Here is a 17,189-nt window from a genome sequence, read left to right as displayed (position 1 = left end):
TGAACATCTGGATCTTACCCTCAGTCATATGTTAAAATACAGATATGGTATTTGTGCTCTCTAGTTCTTGACAGCAATGTCTGTCTGTCAGAAAAACTGCACTGGCTGTGAAGTATTAAGCCACTGCATTCTCAGTCCTTTTGGGTACAGTCATGTGGGAGGTAACACAAAACAGGAAGCTGTAGAAGTTGGTAACTCTTGAGGTAATCCCTTTACACAGTAAAATACAGTAGAAAAAGTAGAAATGGAAATTCTGCACCTAAAAATTGGAAGCAGGATGGCATGTGGGTGCTAGAGCAGACAGAAGATGCAAACTATTTGAGGGCAAAACTTAAATTACTTCAAATGCACTTTAGATTAGATATTAGAAAAACATCTCCCCTGTGAGGGTGGTGGGGCCCTGGCACAGGTGCCCAGAGAAGCTGTGGCTGCCCCATCCCTGGAAGTGTTCAGGGCCAGGTTGGGTGGGGCTTGGAGCAGCCTGGGATAGTGGAAGGTGTCCCTGTCTATGGCAGAGGGTTGGAACTGGATGGTCTTTAATGTCCCTTCCAACCCAGGCTATTCTGTGATTCTAAGGTCTCACTCCACATCCTTACCAGCAGCTTCATAATTGACTCTATTCTTAAATCTTGTTCAAAACTCCTTGGGGAAGAAGGGTGAACAGAAATTATTCTGAAGAAAAATTGCAAACAGCTCTTGAGTGGAGAATTTTATGACTTATGAGGGAAGGAATATGTCAAGGTAAGGGAGGAAAACATTTTCAGTTTCACTGAAAATTTAAAACCTGATTTATCATACAAATGCTCTCAATCTTTGGTAAAATTGGCTTTTAAAATTATTTTTATCAGCTTTTTGTGTCATCCACTCCAGAAGTGAGGAGTGTAGGCAGCCAAGTACACATTACAGCTAACAAACCAGGCAGTGGTCAGGTGAATAAAAGCTTTCTGAAGAAAACTCTAGATCCCCAGGGTGTGTTGACTGAAAGGCTGAAGAAAGGCCTTTGTTGCACAAACATTCCTGCAGCTCCCCAGCCTCTCCTGTGCACATTGAGGGGAAAGGAGATCAGCTGCACTTTCCAAGATATGATGAACATTGATTAGAAAAGCAAACTTGGGGTGTTGATTATTTTCCAGATTAATTTCTCCCTCATTTGAGTCAAGCACCAAAGACTTTGTTCCTGCCCAAAATGGCATTTGGGTGCCAGGTTTTACTGTCAGATCTGGATGCAGCCAAACATATCTGTGGTGGCACTAGTCCCTCTTTGACTTCCTATAAACAAGTAATTGCTGATTATTGACAGAAATCTCTATTATTTTGAAATTGGTCTTGCACGGATCAAGCCCTAGAAGGTACTATAGATGCATCCACAATGTATGGATACATCCAGATCATTCCACTAAGCTCATCCATGGAGCATTCTGCAATCAGAGACTGGCACAGCTCAGGATCTGACCCTGTCACTCAGGGATTGGCAAATCACGTTGAAAAGTATAAAACTGATGCCACACTTATCAGAAGAAACTGCACTTTGATGCCTCCTTCTTATATATGCAATATCAAAAGGCCTTGCACATGGTTACTGTGCAGACTTGGCAAACCCAACATTTTATCAGTAAGAATCACTTAATGGCTTGCTTGCACTGAAGAACAAATGTGATATTACATCTTTTGCATCTTCCAAAAATTGTTTTCTTAACTTCTGTGTGTGGGCAGGAGTTCTTGGGTGGTAATGCTGCAATTTTAGTGTATTGTTTCAAATGCAGCAGATGTGTCAGTCTTAGTTTGGGTTGTAGGAGTATTCAGATATAGCCCCAAGTCACTGCTAAACAGTTGCACAAACAGGAAGATAAGGTTGTTTTTTTTTTCCTTATGCTTGAAACTGTCATATATTTTCCTCCTACTTGTTAAATGGAGTTCAGGAATTTGTGTGTGGTGGGTGGGGTTTTTTTTACTTGTCTATTTTTTTCACAGATGATACTCTAAATCAAACCTGTAGTCTTTCTTCTCTTCCCTTGGCATGCACCAGAGTGCATTCCTCTATCTTTTCTAATACAGATGACTATACTGTTTTTATTTCTTCTGCTGTACAGTAACCCTGCTAGCCAGCTCATTGGGACACTCCTATGACACAAGCTGGCTTTATGTAAGAAGATGCTCCTTCAGAAGTGTGTCAGTGTCATGCTACATGCTGAAGAAGTGACACAGAGGGCTGACTCAAAGGGCTATGCAGTTTGGTCTTTCCACTGGAATTTCTTTTTTCCCTCATTAATCTAGCTGCTGTTGCTTTTTTGACCAAGCTTGTTGTCAGTGTCAGTGCTTGGCACCTCTGGACCGTGGTCTCAAACTGACTGGCACCATCAGTTCATTATCCTGTGGTAAAAACCTGCATACCTTTTCTCTGTAAGCTTCCCACAGGCAGTGTCATGCAAGACTGACTCCTTTCGCCTGCTCTGTTGCTTCTTCTGCCTCCTTCTGCATGACCAGCTAACTCCTTCCTGTCCCTTACACAATTGCCTGACCCTTCCTCCTTGCACCAAACCAACCTTCCCTCTCCTCCTGACTCTTTATACCTTTCTTTCTCACATGCATAACACCTGTGTGCCCTTTTTCTCTTTTGTGATTGGTCAGTACACATCAGCATTCCATGCTTCTTCTCCTTCAATGCTGTTCACCTGTCTTATGCAGCTGCACCCCATTACAGGTGAGGCTTGGCCACAGCTCTATTACTAATTTCCCACAATCTCTTCTCCTACAGGTTGTTGACTCTACAAGCTACAAAGAAAGACCCTTACCATAATCTTATTGGGGTTTGGGCTCCGTTTCTTGGGCTCCTTTTTGTATGGCCAAGAATCACGGGAGGTGAAGATGGGAAGGGGATGATCCCAGAGTGAGCATTTCCTTGGATATATTTGTGCTGCAGCCTGGTTTGCAGAAGACAATTTCCTATCTCATACAGTCAAAAGTGGTGATCAGCTTCCTTCGTCAACACCTTGTCTCCCTTTTCTCCAAACTGAACCACATGTAAAAACTCTGTAGAGTAAGCTAGACTCCTAAATGCTTCCCCTCCCAGCAGAGGTTTACAGGAGCACCATGTAAGGTTTAAAGCAAAGACATGATGGGGCAGGAGCTTGTACAGTATCTCAGAAATATGGAAATTGGATGCTTATTCTCCACAGATGGTTTGGACACTCAGTGGACAAAAAGGAACAGTTCAGAGACCTGGACTAACTTAAGTTGTGAATCCTGTATCTCATTTCTAACTGCACAGGGAATCTCACAAGCCCACCACAATCTTGTGTTGTGCCTGTTGCCCTTGTCTGCTTCATTGCAAAAAAATTTATTTTGCAAGAATGACATTGAAATACCTTAAACTTCTGGCCACATCCGTGTCCTGTGAAAAGGCAGCTCTTAACAGAGCAGGATGCTGAGAGGAACAGGAGAAGATTGTTGGTGCCCTGCACTTAGGACACAGTCATATCTTGTGTCAGACCTCGTTCAAAATGAGCAGCAGTGGTGGCAGGGATAGAAAAGGGGTCAACTTGACTGCAAACTTTGCATTAAGTCCCTCTTATATGGCATAAAAAGCAAAACTGCTAAGATAAGATGAAGTAAATGAGACATAAAATTAAAAAACTCGTAGCTGGACACAGTCTCAATTTTGCTATATATGAGAAATAAAGTAAAAAGCAAAATAATTTAATTGGAGAGAACAGCTGGCCACAACATTCAGATGGACTTAGTTCCTTCTTGACTGACAGAGGAAGAAGGAAGGTAAGCATTGGGATGGGGCTATCCAGGGAAGTGGTGGACTCACTGACTCTTGAGGTGTTCAAGAAACAACTCGACATGGCCCTCTGTGCTCTGGTCTAGTTGACAAGGAGGTGTTTGGTCAAATGTTGGATTCAATGACCTTGGAGGTCTTTTCCCACCTTAATGATTCCATGATTCTAAGTGAATGGGATGTCTTCAGTAGATTGAAGATTTTCACATCTAAAGGATGGAAGAGACAGAAGCTTCAGACTGCTTTCTGTGTGCCCCAATAGATGAATCAGTCTGTATTACATGTTTAGTATCCCCAAGCCTGATGCCTGCAGTAATCCTTCACTCCCTTTTTAACTTTTTGGGTCTTGGTGTTTCCCCCACCCCCCCTTACTATCAAAATTCTTAGGGTTTCACCAGAAGTCTAGGTGCTGGAAACATCACCTGATGCTCAGAACAGAGAGCATTTCCCATTTTCTCCATTCATATGTGGTATCTGAATTGGCTGGAATAAACTTTCTAACACAATTTGAAGCATTAGAAAGCAGCCATTCTTTATCTGTGCAGGACACACAGAAAATATCTCCTTATTCTGTGTGTGAGGTGAGACTTTACAACAAGGCATATATCCACCATAATCACACATATTCATTAAAGTGTGCTTTTTATCAAAAACATAAACATCACTTTTCTAGAACTAATTTGAATGCATCTGCCTCCAACTGGATGTTTTTTTATGGTCCTGGAGAGTAATAAAAAGGGGTCTCTGGTGGTTGTATTCACCGAATGCTTCAATATTAAAAATGATCTTTCCTTGAACTTCTTCTTTGGACATGTGCTGTTGCTTCTGTGTTACAAGACTTGCAAAAAACCACCATAGTTTATCCTGGTTCCAGCCATGTTGATTATCCTATGTTCATACCTTTACATCCTTTTATCTTTTTTGCTGTTTAGTCTTTAATTTATATTCAGCAGCTTTGAGAGAACTGAAAATTTCTATTCTCTATGTTATTTATCAAGTGCAGTGCCTCATGCTCTGATGTGGTGAGCAGTGCAAAGGATCCATGCACACCATGCTTACTGGGCAGAGAGCTTCCCATTGTTCCTGGGCTCTGGCTGCACAGATGCTCACTGCCACAGCTCTGTGCTGACTCCCTGATTTCAGCTGCAGAGTAATGGCACGGTGATGATGCCTTGTGCCTGCCACACTGAACACCCTGGTGCTTGTCCATGTCAATTCGCCTGTACAAAACAAAGGTAAGTGTGTAGAAATAATACAGCACTGTCCAGGAGGAACAGTGTTGTAGACAGACTGCACAGAGGGGGAGAGATCAGTGCTTGATGCCCTTTTAGATTCTCTCCTATGATATGCTGCACAGCCCTTCCTCCAACCTCACCTCCAAAAGTCAAATCAGCTGTGGCATCCAACACCTTTGGCTAATGGGCTACGTAAGGAAACAGTACAACATCAACTGGATAATTAAAACATATTTAATACGATCTCTTTTCCTTGGCTGCAAAGTACTGTGTGTTGGGATTATCCTTCTGTAAGGCCATTTCTTCTGTACAGGCTTTTTTGAATTGATAGAAGACATGGTAAAAATGTCTTAGTGCCTTTTGACAATGACAGGGAAGGGGAAGTTATTTTCTGTCAGTATTACAGTGTACATCAAATAACAACCTCAAAGAACTTGCTGACAACTCATCACTTAGAGGATTTGTGTTGGGTTTTTTCTCAGTGAGAACTGGGAGGAAGGAGCAAATAAAAGTCATCTCCAGAGAAGAAGAGCAGAACAGCAATTATCTAAATTATAATTGGTCTAACATGATACAAGGAATCTGTATTTCCTTTGGCCTTCCTGCTGATGAGGCTCCAGTTGCTGTTGGTTGTCATTCTCCTGGTACAAATTACAGCCTTCTAGAACTGAATTGATGCAAAAGAGATCATATTAAATCTGTTTTAATTATCCAGTTGATGTTGTACTGTTTCCTTACGTAGCCCATTAGCCAAAGGTGTTGGATGCTACAGCTGACTTGACTTTTGGAGGCGAGGCAAGTGACTCTTGCTTATGGAAACAACAAATTGATTTACCATTATGTCCAGCTGTGTTCAGAATTTTGTTGTCTGATCTGTGCCCTTAGTAATCTCTCTGGCTCATGAAAGGAATGGGTAAACCCTCTAAATTGAAAGAAATGTGGTAAAATATCTGTGTTCAATTTATAGGAAGCACAAAGATAAATATACACTTTGCAGTATATTTGACTGCAGTATTGGGATCTGACTACAGACAGGAAAGCTAAAAATGCAACAGCAAAAAAATGAGAAGAAAATTAAGACAGAAGGATCCAGGGTTACGTATTTATGAACTAGATAGGTATTATTATTTTAATTTAAATGTTTTTTTACCACTTGAGAGAGTTTCCTACATGTTCTTGTCTTACAAGTAAATGATGCTTCCTTCCCACTCCTGCAAGTTTTTTTCCTCCTCCAAAGCCACAGTGCCAGTGACCTTGCATTCAGGAAATACCAGCTGAGCCTATTTTAGCCCAGTGTATATAGCTGAATTCAGTGCTCTTAATTCTTTTTTCAGCTTTGTTTTACAAGATTTATGGACATCAAAATGCTACGGCGTATTTAAACACTGAGATCAGTTCAGTTGTCCTTATCTTTTTGTTTAATACAGTGTAAATTCTGCTTTGTCAGGCTGGGGTATGTGAATGCATGTGCGTGAGAGGAAATTCAGTGAGCTTCAGTGCTGAGAGCAGCAGATTATTTTTTGCTCTTCTCAAAGCAAGCAGCTGTGATTACAGTTTATCCACACACACAAAAAACCCCAGAGTACAGGCCCTTAATGTGTGTCAGACTCTGGATTTCCAGATTGCTGCTTTGACATCTAACATGGACAGAATTGTGTGGTGTTTTTAAATTTGTATCTTAGATTTTTGTGTGACATTTCCAGCCACAAAAATGGTCTCTGTGTGATATTGCTTGCTAGCAGCTCACTTTACAATCATTGAGTGGATCTTGCACAGAAGCATTTCTACTGAAGACAAAAAAAAAATCTTCATCAAAATACTATAGCAAAATTTTGTGTATTGGAACCTTCCCAGAGCAAATATAATTTGATACATATGAATTGACAAAAAGAATCTTCAATTAATATACAGATTTTGATTCTGAAATGCATAGTAGTGACAGGAAGCAAACTGCACTTTTGAGACATTATAATTTTAGGATTCTAACTGGTCATTTTTAAATCTTGAAATGTAAGGTGCAGTACATATGTTGTTACATCTTTAATTTTTACTGACACTATAAGGTTTTATTGGAAATGTAGTTAGAAAATGGAGATCTGATTAAATTCTAGGGCTTACCTAGAAGTTCAGGATCTTTTATTTTCCCTTCCTGGAAATGCATGCATTACGTTCCTAATTCAGTTTTGGACATTGCTTCCTCATGTATTACCTTAACTGATTGACACTTAGCTGGTTGACACTTGTTTTCACTGGCCCATTGTGGCATGAGTTGTGTGCACTCCATTTGATTTGATTACCCTGGAGGCCAAGGTCTGCTTGACTTTTTACTCTCATCTGGCTTTTTTTGGTATCAAGCAAAACTGAGCTCAGTCCAGTGAGATGCCAGTGAAGGCCTTTCCATTTTGGCCATCCCCTGCCAGGGAAGGCTGTTTAATTTTGTGTGATGCTGAGGCCACCAGCTTCATGCTGATAGGAGCATGGGCAGTCTTGGTGATGTGACAGAACCTGTTTTCAGAGCTTGTCTCACCACTATTGGGACAGGACCTCAGCAGCATTACAGTTCTGCAGCCACTCTGAAAGAAGTGGGGTAAACCTGCCACAAGGGTGCCAGCTCTACCCATCTGGCAGTGGAGAAAGGGGATTCCCCTGCAGAGCTCAGTGGCAATTTAGAGTCATCAGTCTCTCCTTCAATCATGTGGTGATGATGAAGTGGTAGAGGGGAGAGCCCAGCAGTGCCTGCACTCAAGAGAAATAGGGAAAGAATGACAGAATCAGAATCACAGACTGTTGTGTGTTAGAAGGGACCTTAAAGCCCATCCTGTCCCACCCACTGCCTGGGGCAGGGACCCCTTCCACTATCCCAGGTTGCTCTAAGCCCCATCCACATCCCTTGAACACTTTCAAGGGTGGGGCAGCCACAGCTTCTCTGAGCAACCAGTGCCAGGGTCTCAAGACCCTCACAGGAAAGAAATTCTTCCTAATATATAACCTAAACCTACTCTCTGTCTGTTTGAAGTCATTCCCCCTCATCCTGTCACTTCAGTTCCTGATGCAGAGTACTTCTCCAGCTTTCTCATAGGCCTTCAGCTACTGGGAGGTTCTGTGAGATCTCCACACAACCTTCTCTTCTCCAGACAAAAAGCAGCAGTCCACAGTTTTTGCTCAGTATTCTGTCTTTCTGGTTGCTGCTCAAACCATATCTCCTAGTCTCTTCAGACTTATATCTCCAGAGTTCTCTTTTTTCCCCCTCCGTTGAGTTCCATAGACCACTTCACCTCCACAGTAAATCTAGGAGAGAAAGAGAAATCGTATTGTTGATATTTGCCATCACCTTGTCTCGCCTGTTTAGCCCACAGGTTATTTAGATGATAAATGTGCTCTGCCAAGTACTTTGCACGGCAAGGATCTGTCCCTGAGTCCCTGAGTGAGTGCCTTGTTAGGCACTGCTATCCTGATGTTCATTGAAAATTTTATGTCAGCTGAGTATGTAATTATTAGCACTAATTGGTGTAACTGGGCTTACTTCACTTGATGCAATCAACAGTCCCCAATGTTTAAGAATTTCTTTATTTGTGTAACACTTTATGCAACATCTTTTACAACCTCTCACATCTGCCTGAGGCATTTGCAATGTCGTCAAAAAGCCACCTCTAACTTTTGATCACCCTGATGATGCACTGTGAGTTCCAGCAAAGAAATTTAGTTTTCTTAAGCAGGTTTCAGAATAATGCTACTTTTTGTGGCATTAAAATTATTTTGCAGCAACGAATATTCCTAGAACAGCAATATGTGAACAGTGATTAATGTTTTGCATAGTGGGAGAGGAAATTTCAAGTCTGCCCATGTCTTGCAAAAAAATAGCAAAGCTAAATTAAATTGATAGTATGGAAATGACAGCACTCACTTCGTTTGCTAAATGCTCTTTCTTAGCCCCAAATGCCCTCTCCCACAAGCTATGGAGTCCTCAGCAAGTCACATTTCATCCTAAGAAAGGAAAAAGAGATTCAGAGACATGCAGGTTGGTCTTTTTAAACCATTAGTGAGAGACAAAGTGTTAGCATCAATTAATGGGACAAACCCAGTATTTCACAAGGACTTATGAAGAATAGATACGCTTCAGGTTTAAATAATTACAGACCCTTTTCTGTTCATAGTTACTTAAATTACTTGAAAGATGGGTGAATTCAGTACAGGGGGTTCTGTCTAAATATAATTGATGATGAGTTACTTGAATTGGCTTTAGGTCTGTTCTTCAACTTTCAGTGCTTTTCTCAAGGTGACTGATGGTAATTTACAGGAGTAGCAGCAATTCCTTGAAAGCTGGAAGCACCATTGATTTTGACCTAAGTTTTCAAGTAGGGAATTGACAATCACTTCTCTGACGGTTTCAGCTGCTGGGTGAAAGCACACACAGCACTGACTCTTCCCTTTGAGATGGCAAGATAACCAATGATCAATGCTGTCCTTTTGATAAAGCTCCTGGGCAGGAGCTGCTGTAGCACTATTTCTAGAAGTGGGTATTTTTGGACATCTCAGATACAATGATTTTCCCAAGCAGAGAACTTAATGTGCATGTATTATTTAGCAGCAATACCCAATTGGTAGCAGACAAAATAGGTACCAATAGATGGTCTTGGCAAGGATGGAACAAATGTAAAGTCACACAAGGAAAAATATCAAAGCCTACATGGCAAATCTGGAATGAAAAGCTGATTGAAATTTTGAAATTCACCATCGATTAGCTGTATAGGCTTAGGAATTTTGGTGCCAAGTGGAAGGTTTATTTGCACAAGTTTGGAGACTTGATTTCTGTTTTGGCCTTTATTCTTGGGTGCTGAGGAATTTATATAATTTACAGTTTGTAAGGACATTGTATAAGGGTGTGGGAAATAAGAAAAGCCTTACAGAATAAGGACCTTTTTCACTTTTGTTAAATCCTGTTCACTTTTGTTCACCAAAAAGCACTCTGGGAAGGGTTCAGCTGCAGGTTGGATGGCTGGAGAGTGGGTTGATGGTCGGCTTGTGCATGAGGCAGTGATTGGTAGGGGAAACACGTGGACACCAAATGATGAGAGAGCAGATTGAGTAAAGAGATGGGTGAGCAGGGACATTTCAGTGGCAGACAGCCAATGTGTGCTTATTTTGGTTAAGCTTCAGTTAAGTTTTGTTCAAGTTTAGGTATAAAAAGGCTTGGTTTGGTACAAGATGATCTTCTTTGGAGCAAACAAGGAGGTCCGTGTGTGTGTTTGTCCCCTATTGCTACCTAAGGGGTTCTGAAACTACCCCTAATAGCAGCAAGCAGATTTGCAAAATCCCTTCTCTTCTGTGCAAAAATGTTTATTACTTGTACTATTCAACTACTTTGTAGTATGCTAACTACAAAGCTTTTTGTTCTTATCTGCTATCACTGTCAATTCCAGCTATTGTTATTGGAAACCCCAGGTATCTTTATTGCTGGAATCAACCATAGGAAAAAAAAACTTGCTATCATACAGAAACATGTAGGCATACATATAGGATAAGGAATATTAATGACACACAGATGAGCCTTCCTTTAAGCCAAAAATCTTTTTATAAGGTACTTGGTCATAACTGTATTGAATTGGAGATTTTTTGGTAGGATGACCTAGAAAATAGTATTTGACCTCCGCTCTCTGTAAGACTCTCTAGTAAGATAACGTGACTTATTTCTGCCCCTGCCACGCTGCTTTATTTCTGCATGTTTCTTGGATTGTGCTTTCTTGGGCTCCTGGTTTCCTTCTCTTCTGCATTTGTGAAGATCCCAGCAGAGAAAAGCTGAAGGCTTGAATTCCTCCTTTGCATATAAAGAAATAAAAGGCTATAGCCCAGAGATTGAGTAATACCATCTGCAGAATATGTAGAATTTCTCTTGCAGTTTGGGACTTTCTGAAGAAAGTTTCTGCATAAGTACAGAGATTTTCAAAGAATTTCTAAGCACTATACACCTTTCTTTTAATTCTTCCAGCTTTATTTCCAATGGCTTTTGGGTTTTTCATGTGTGCTGGTTGCTCATAGTAATAACCCCTAAGAGAAAAGGCAGCTTAAAGCTTCTCAAAGTGTAACAGATGCTTGTAATATCATTGCCCTCTCTACAGGGACGTCTGTAAACTGATTCCTTGCTACACTCGGCATGTTAACATCCAGGAGTAGAATGCTGTTTGTGGAATTTATAATGGAACCAGGGATTCCAAAAATTGATCCACAGGGTCTTATAACTACAGGAGCTCCAAACTTACACGTTATCCATCTGCCTTGACTTTGCTGGTTTTCAATCACAACTTTGCATTTACAGCCTATTTTGAATAATTTTCACTCGGTACTTTCTTACAAAGAGACTGGAGAAGAATGATTATCTGCCAAGCACTGATGTGCTTGGGAATATTCAGCACAAGCTTTCGTGTGTTATTTAAATGAATGACTTCTTTTGTGACAAAAGAAATATTCATCATCACTTTGGCAACCTCTGTGTGGTGGAAGGTGTGCAGTGCAATCAGATGCACAAACGAACAAGAGGCAGGCAGCAGGGCATACATGATGAATGAGAAAAGTAAATCATTAGAAAAGCCAGGAGTAAAATCAGGAGGGGCAAAAAAAATCTCTCTCACATGGCTGAGGTGGGAAAATTTGATTGTTTTCATTTTCTTCTCTCTTGGTAGATGTCTGGGACTGCTTGCGAAAGCTTGGAGGGAAAATGTACATGCAAAATGCAAAAGTTCATGAAAAAGCATAAAGTCCTCATTTCTAGGGTTCAGTTCCTTTATGACATTATCTTCCCTGATTCTCTGTTATTCTCCACTGATTTCTCAATCCTTCCTGTGAATAAAATGTACCAACCCCATACTCACACCACCCCTCTGCCAGGCTCTGTAGCTGCAATTATTTTACTGCTCCAAAAGCTCTTTTTCCCCTATGAGCTCTTTGGTTATAAAAGATGATTTTCAGCCATAGAATCTCTGTCCCTATATTCCTGCCATCTCTGTCCCACCTGCAGACATCAATGAGCACTTGCCATCAGCAGGCTTATTTCCAGAACATTGGTTCCAACACCCAGCTCTGCTCTAAGCCCCAACATTTTCTTTGCCTATGGCCTCTACCTATTTGAGGAGGTAGATAACAAATGTATTTCCCTTAGCCACAGAAGAGCATTTTTTATCTTCCTGATCAAAAATATTATTATTTCAATTGAAAAAAAAAAGCTCCTCAAACATATTTTGTTGCATTTGGGTTTTACTTATTCTATTTTTTCCAGAGTGGTATCTTCATATCATGATGAAATAGATGAAGTGAAATGCTTTTCAAATTAATTTTTTTGGTTAAAATGATCTTATGGAAAAGTAGAATATGCCTGTAATAGTGTGCAACTCAGAATTAATGTTTTCAAGAATAACACAAAATGCTAGTTTGCTTTTCAATTAATTATGATTGAAAAATTTAAGTGTCATAAACTTTTGCTGTCCTGTAACTTTGTGAAATTCTAACACCAGTGCATATTTGTGCAACACCTTCTTTTTATTTTTCTTCTTTTATTTTTTTTTTACCTGCCTAGCTTAAATCTGCATATTCTCCTTTTGCTACATGTGAAGGGTAGAAGAATCTGAAGAGTTCTTGAATATGTACAATACATAAATCATCAAATTATAGAATCACAAAATGGTTTGAATTGGAAGGATCCTTAAAGATCACCTAGTTCCACCCCCTGCCTGTCCTTGGACACTGCCAGGGATGGAGCAGCCACAGCTTCTCTGGACAACCTGTGCCAGGGCCTCACCACCCTCACAGGGAACAATTTATTCCTAATAACTAAGCTAAACTTCCATGGAAATTCTGATTTTTGATGAAAATGGCAGTATATGGACAGAACACCTTATTCCTATTTCTATCAGCATCCCTTTTTCTAGGTAGCTGTCCTGCAAACAATATATCAATACAGATAAAACTGTTCCATTTTTTAGTGTTAGAAACATACTATGTGTCATTTTCTTGGAATATATTATATATATAAAAAGCATCAAACTACATAAGCTTTTGAAACTGGGGCATCTACTGTGTACTTGCTCTTGTTAATATAAAGAGCAGTAGTGGTGCCACCATCTTCCATACTCACTTGTTAATTGGCTGTTTAACTCATCCTTTTGAGAAGTCCTAACTCCATTCATCAGGATTTCTTTAATCACTCTGAACACGTTAAATCAACTTGCAAATACCTGGACTTCCTCCACTGTACCTCCTCATCCTACAAAACCACAGTATCCAGCATAGCTTTTTTTTGGCCCTTTTTTTCTTTCCTGGTGGATTTCAGGTATTGTCCATACTAGTTTAGCTGCTTATCAGGCACACTCTAAAGTTCTCCATTATTTCAGTTGCACAGTTAGAGGATCACTGGGCTGTCTCACATTGCATTAGCCAACTCATGTTATTTAGCTTTAAGCTCATGTATTCCACTATTCCACTGGTTTAGGAATGCATCTTGTCTTCTGAATCGCCTTCTTTTTTTTTTTTCTTTTTTTAATTAAAAAAATGAATATGCTTTAGGACACTGTAGGTGGGATCCATATTTGAACCTGCATGTGAATACTGCATTATTTTTCACACATACCAGAAAAACAGAATTGCTACGCTACCTCAATTATTCCCACATCTAAAATCTTCTACGAATTATATTTGCAGAAAGATGTTCCGTGGCCAAAACATGTGATAGGATAAAGGCATAATACACACCTAGCACAAGTCTATTTGGGAAGATAGATGACTCTCCCCTTCAGGATTATAAAGTCTCTGTTTAGGGATTGGTCTTGTGCTTAGCATGCCAAGTGTTTTTTAATGCTATTTGTCTTCCACAGTCATGGTCTGACAGTCCTCTTTGTGAGATGCTGAAACTCGTCTAGAGTAGAGATGTGCTTGAAAGCCCATGTGTCTGAGCTTTGGCCTTTTGTATCATCTCTCTTACCGAGGCATGCTACCTAGAGACTTGGGCAATTGACCTTTTAGAAATTTCCGACAACCTGTTTACATTTTCTCAACAACAACCCCTCAAATCCCTTTCTAAATGATGGGTTTGACCTCTGCAATTCATGATAGCGCTAAAGTATTTACCCTTCTGTACTTCAAAGTGCTCCTTTTCAGGATGAGACTAAGTAGGTATAGAAACTATCACATGTGTAAGCATATTCAGCAAAAAATGCTAATTATCCCACACTGCTGGATGATGGTTTGTCTTTGGTGAGGCCCTGAGGAATTTGTACAAATCCAGAGACAGGCAGGCATAAAAAGTGATGAATGGCTCCCTAGGCTTGATCACTAGGCAGCAGCCTCAGTTTGAGTGATGAACCAAAGGTATTAAAATGATACTTATACCACAGTAAGAGATGCCTTCTCAGGGTTCTTCATCAACACTGACAATTACCTGTGTTAATGAAGCGTTTGCAGGGGAGCTTGCTGGACTTACTGAATCCAGCTCAGGCCACCCCCAGCACCACCAGTATCAGCTGAACTCATCCCACCTCAATGAAGGCAGAGTTTTTTGCACTGTGATTTATCAACACATGCTGCATGGATGAAATACAATTGTATTTGTACACTGGCTTTTAAAAATATTTTCACTCTTGAAAAAAGCATGATTGACATGGAATATGAACCATTGAATTATAACACTCTACATTTTGCTAAGAACAGTCTAAATATGCAAATTTATAAGAGAGAAAGCAATATTCTTACTCCAGTTTAGGATGGGTTTAATAGAAATAATTCTTTTGTCACTTGTTACAGAGAAGTAATTATTTTGCTTTGTCTTTAGAAAGGCAAAAACCAGCCATCATGTTACAAAGTAGATGGCATAAATTGGTTGACTTTCAATGCCTCTTTCCCCATAACATCTTAGGAAGCAGTAAAGATTTCTAGTGTCACACCATAGTTTAATTCATGCAGACCACATCTTAGGCAAGCTTCCTGACCATTCAATTACTATATAAATAAGAATGTGCATATCTTCCTTCATATCAGTATCTTGCTTTTTTTGTTTTTAACAAAAATGTGTTAATGGCTAGCTTTTCATTTGAATAATGACTTAATGTTTCTGTGAATTTCAGATGGTGGAATAAGCCCTTTCTTTAAAAGTTTGCAATTTCCCTGGAGTTCACCAACTACCTCTACTCAAGGGAAAAAAAAGGCAAATGGGAGACTTCAAACCTCAGCACCTGATAGGATGTTGCTGTGGTTTCCAGATCTGTTTAGGGAGATGAAACATTCACCTCGTCTGCTGTCTTTTGTTCAGAAAGCTGTCATTGATGGGAGAGAAGAAAAGGCCCAGTGCTGTGTGAATTAGTGTACATCAGGCTTGTTTTTCCTGCCTCTCCAGGTGGAGATGATCCTTGGCAGGTACACACTTCAGGTTACAAGATCACCAAGGAAAGAAGCACCCCCACCTTCTTTTGACATGACCATAAGAGGGGCAACAGATCTGAGTGAAAATGAATTCTGTGCAGGGCACTAATGTTAATTATTCAAGTTGGAAATTAGTTATGGGATTCAGTGCTAGCTGTCATATCTCCTTCATTCTCCACTGCAGACAATTTCTCCTGCAAAAGGTTTTTGCTGTCTCACTTAGTTTTTCAGCAGTAGGAGGATATAAAACCTATTTGCTGGGTAGTCAGTGAATTCCAGAATATCCTGCTGCCCTATTTTCTATTGCTTTCCCAAACTTTGCACACCAGACATCAAAATGGCTTTGGTCCAGCTAAAAAGGCAGTAACACTCCAATCAAAATGAGAAAATAGTGGGCAACAGCATTAAACCAATCATGAGAGGTCTCTGACAGTGTATGAAGATGTGGTTCAATAACCAGCCCCTAAGCGCTTCTCATGCTCTCAAGGGAAGCTCCCAGTTCAAACGGGCGTTGCAGTTCAAATCACTTTTCTATTTTAGGATTAAATATAAAGGCAATACCGTGCTCCCCACACCTTATTTCTGAAATAATTTAGACTTGAACACTGACTACTTAACAGGAGTTTTGAGCATGGCACAGAAGGTGAGAAAGTGGTTTGAGGCTGGAGCGTGTCTCAGTGCAGCTTTCCATTCTGTATTTCTATACTGAGGTGCACAGAAGGGCTGCCAGTGGTGCTGACAAGAGACAGAGCTTGCTGTTAAAACTGCAGACAGTCCTGAATCAGCTGTTAAAAAATCAACTTCCACTAGGTGGAAGGCTCTTCTTTCTCTTTGCTCCTCATCTCTTTCCCCACCTCACTGAGTCTGGGACCTGAAAGCCACTGTGCTTTGATTGCACTCTCATGTCACTTGGAAAAGCATTTGCATTGCATCAACAATTCACTCTGCAAGGACCATCTTGTCTGTCTGATTTTCTAAAGGTGTACTTAGCATATCTGCCTGAAAAGTCCAAACCATTAATTATTGGCTCCAAATTATAATTATTTTGAAACTGAAAGCAAGAAAACTATCAGGTTTTTCTCAGTAATGATTTGTTTCTTCCAAGAGAATTCCTCAAACTATCTTTCTGTCCCTTTCACTGTAGAATAAGAATCTAATACCATTTGTCTTGCTAGAGAGGAAAATAATAAATGTTGTATATACAATTCCAATGGTGCTGATAGAGGAATGTGTAAATAGAGATATGCTTGCATTTGCTGCCATCAGCCTTTGTGCAATAAAACATGCAATACTGCAATAGTTGTGCTGTAACAAAAGGACCTGTTTCATTAGAGTGGAAGGGTTTTCCTGTCAGTGGAATAAGGTTTAGCTTAACCATCTTCATCAAATTGAAAAAAATGAAGTCAAGCAAGCATGACACTGATATAGAAATAAAAAAAATGCATTAAGAAAATCCACTTTGAGTTCTCTTTATATACTTTCCAGGACATTAGTGCAAACTTGGATTCCTAATTAAATACATCATTTTGAAAAACAAAACACATTATTCCATAATAGTGTACAGAGAAGTTTCAGCATAATAGACAGAAGTCAACAGAAGCCACATGGAGAATGAATGGGATTGTCTCGCTTTGTTGCCCATTATCATCTTGTTCCAGTTCCATATGGTGACTGAGCTCTATTTACATAACGTTTATGTGTAGGCAACTATGTTATTGGAGCTGTTAACCAATTAATAAAAATCTACTGCCATATGTGCTGATTCTACTGTT

The 17,189-nt window shown here is 40.0% G+C and overlaps 1 long non-coding RNA gene across 1 annotated transcript; it reads right to left on the bottom strand.

The window, feature by feature from the left end:
- Window positions 1-6,833: 6,833 nt before the first annotated feature.
- On the bottom strand, window positions 6,834-9,082 carry LOC148223566 (uncharacterized). Its single transcript, XR_015804168.1, has 2 exons — window positions 8,921-9,082; window positions 6,834-8,304 (listed from the first exon to the last, which is right to left on the bottom strand). It is a non-coding gene; the product is annotated as an uncharacterized LOC148223566 (long non-coding RNA).
- Window positions 9,083-17,189: the final 8,107 nt, after the last annotated feature.

This window comes from Sturnus vulgaris, chromosome 5, assembly GCF_052056855.1.
Source record: "Sturnus vulgaris isolate bStuVul1 chromosome 5, bStuVul1.hap1, whole genome shotgun sequence".
Classification (NCBI taxonomy): Eukaryota; Metazoa; Chordata; class Aves; order Passeriformes; family Sturnidae; genus Sturnus; species Sturnus vulgaris.
Note: the sequence above shows the minus strand (reverse complement) of the source record. Positions and strands in the feature narration are given on the sequence as shown.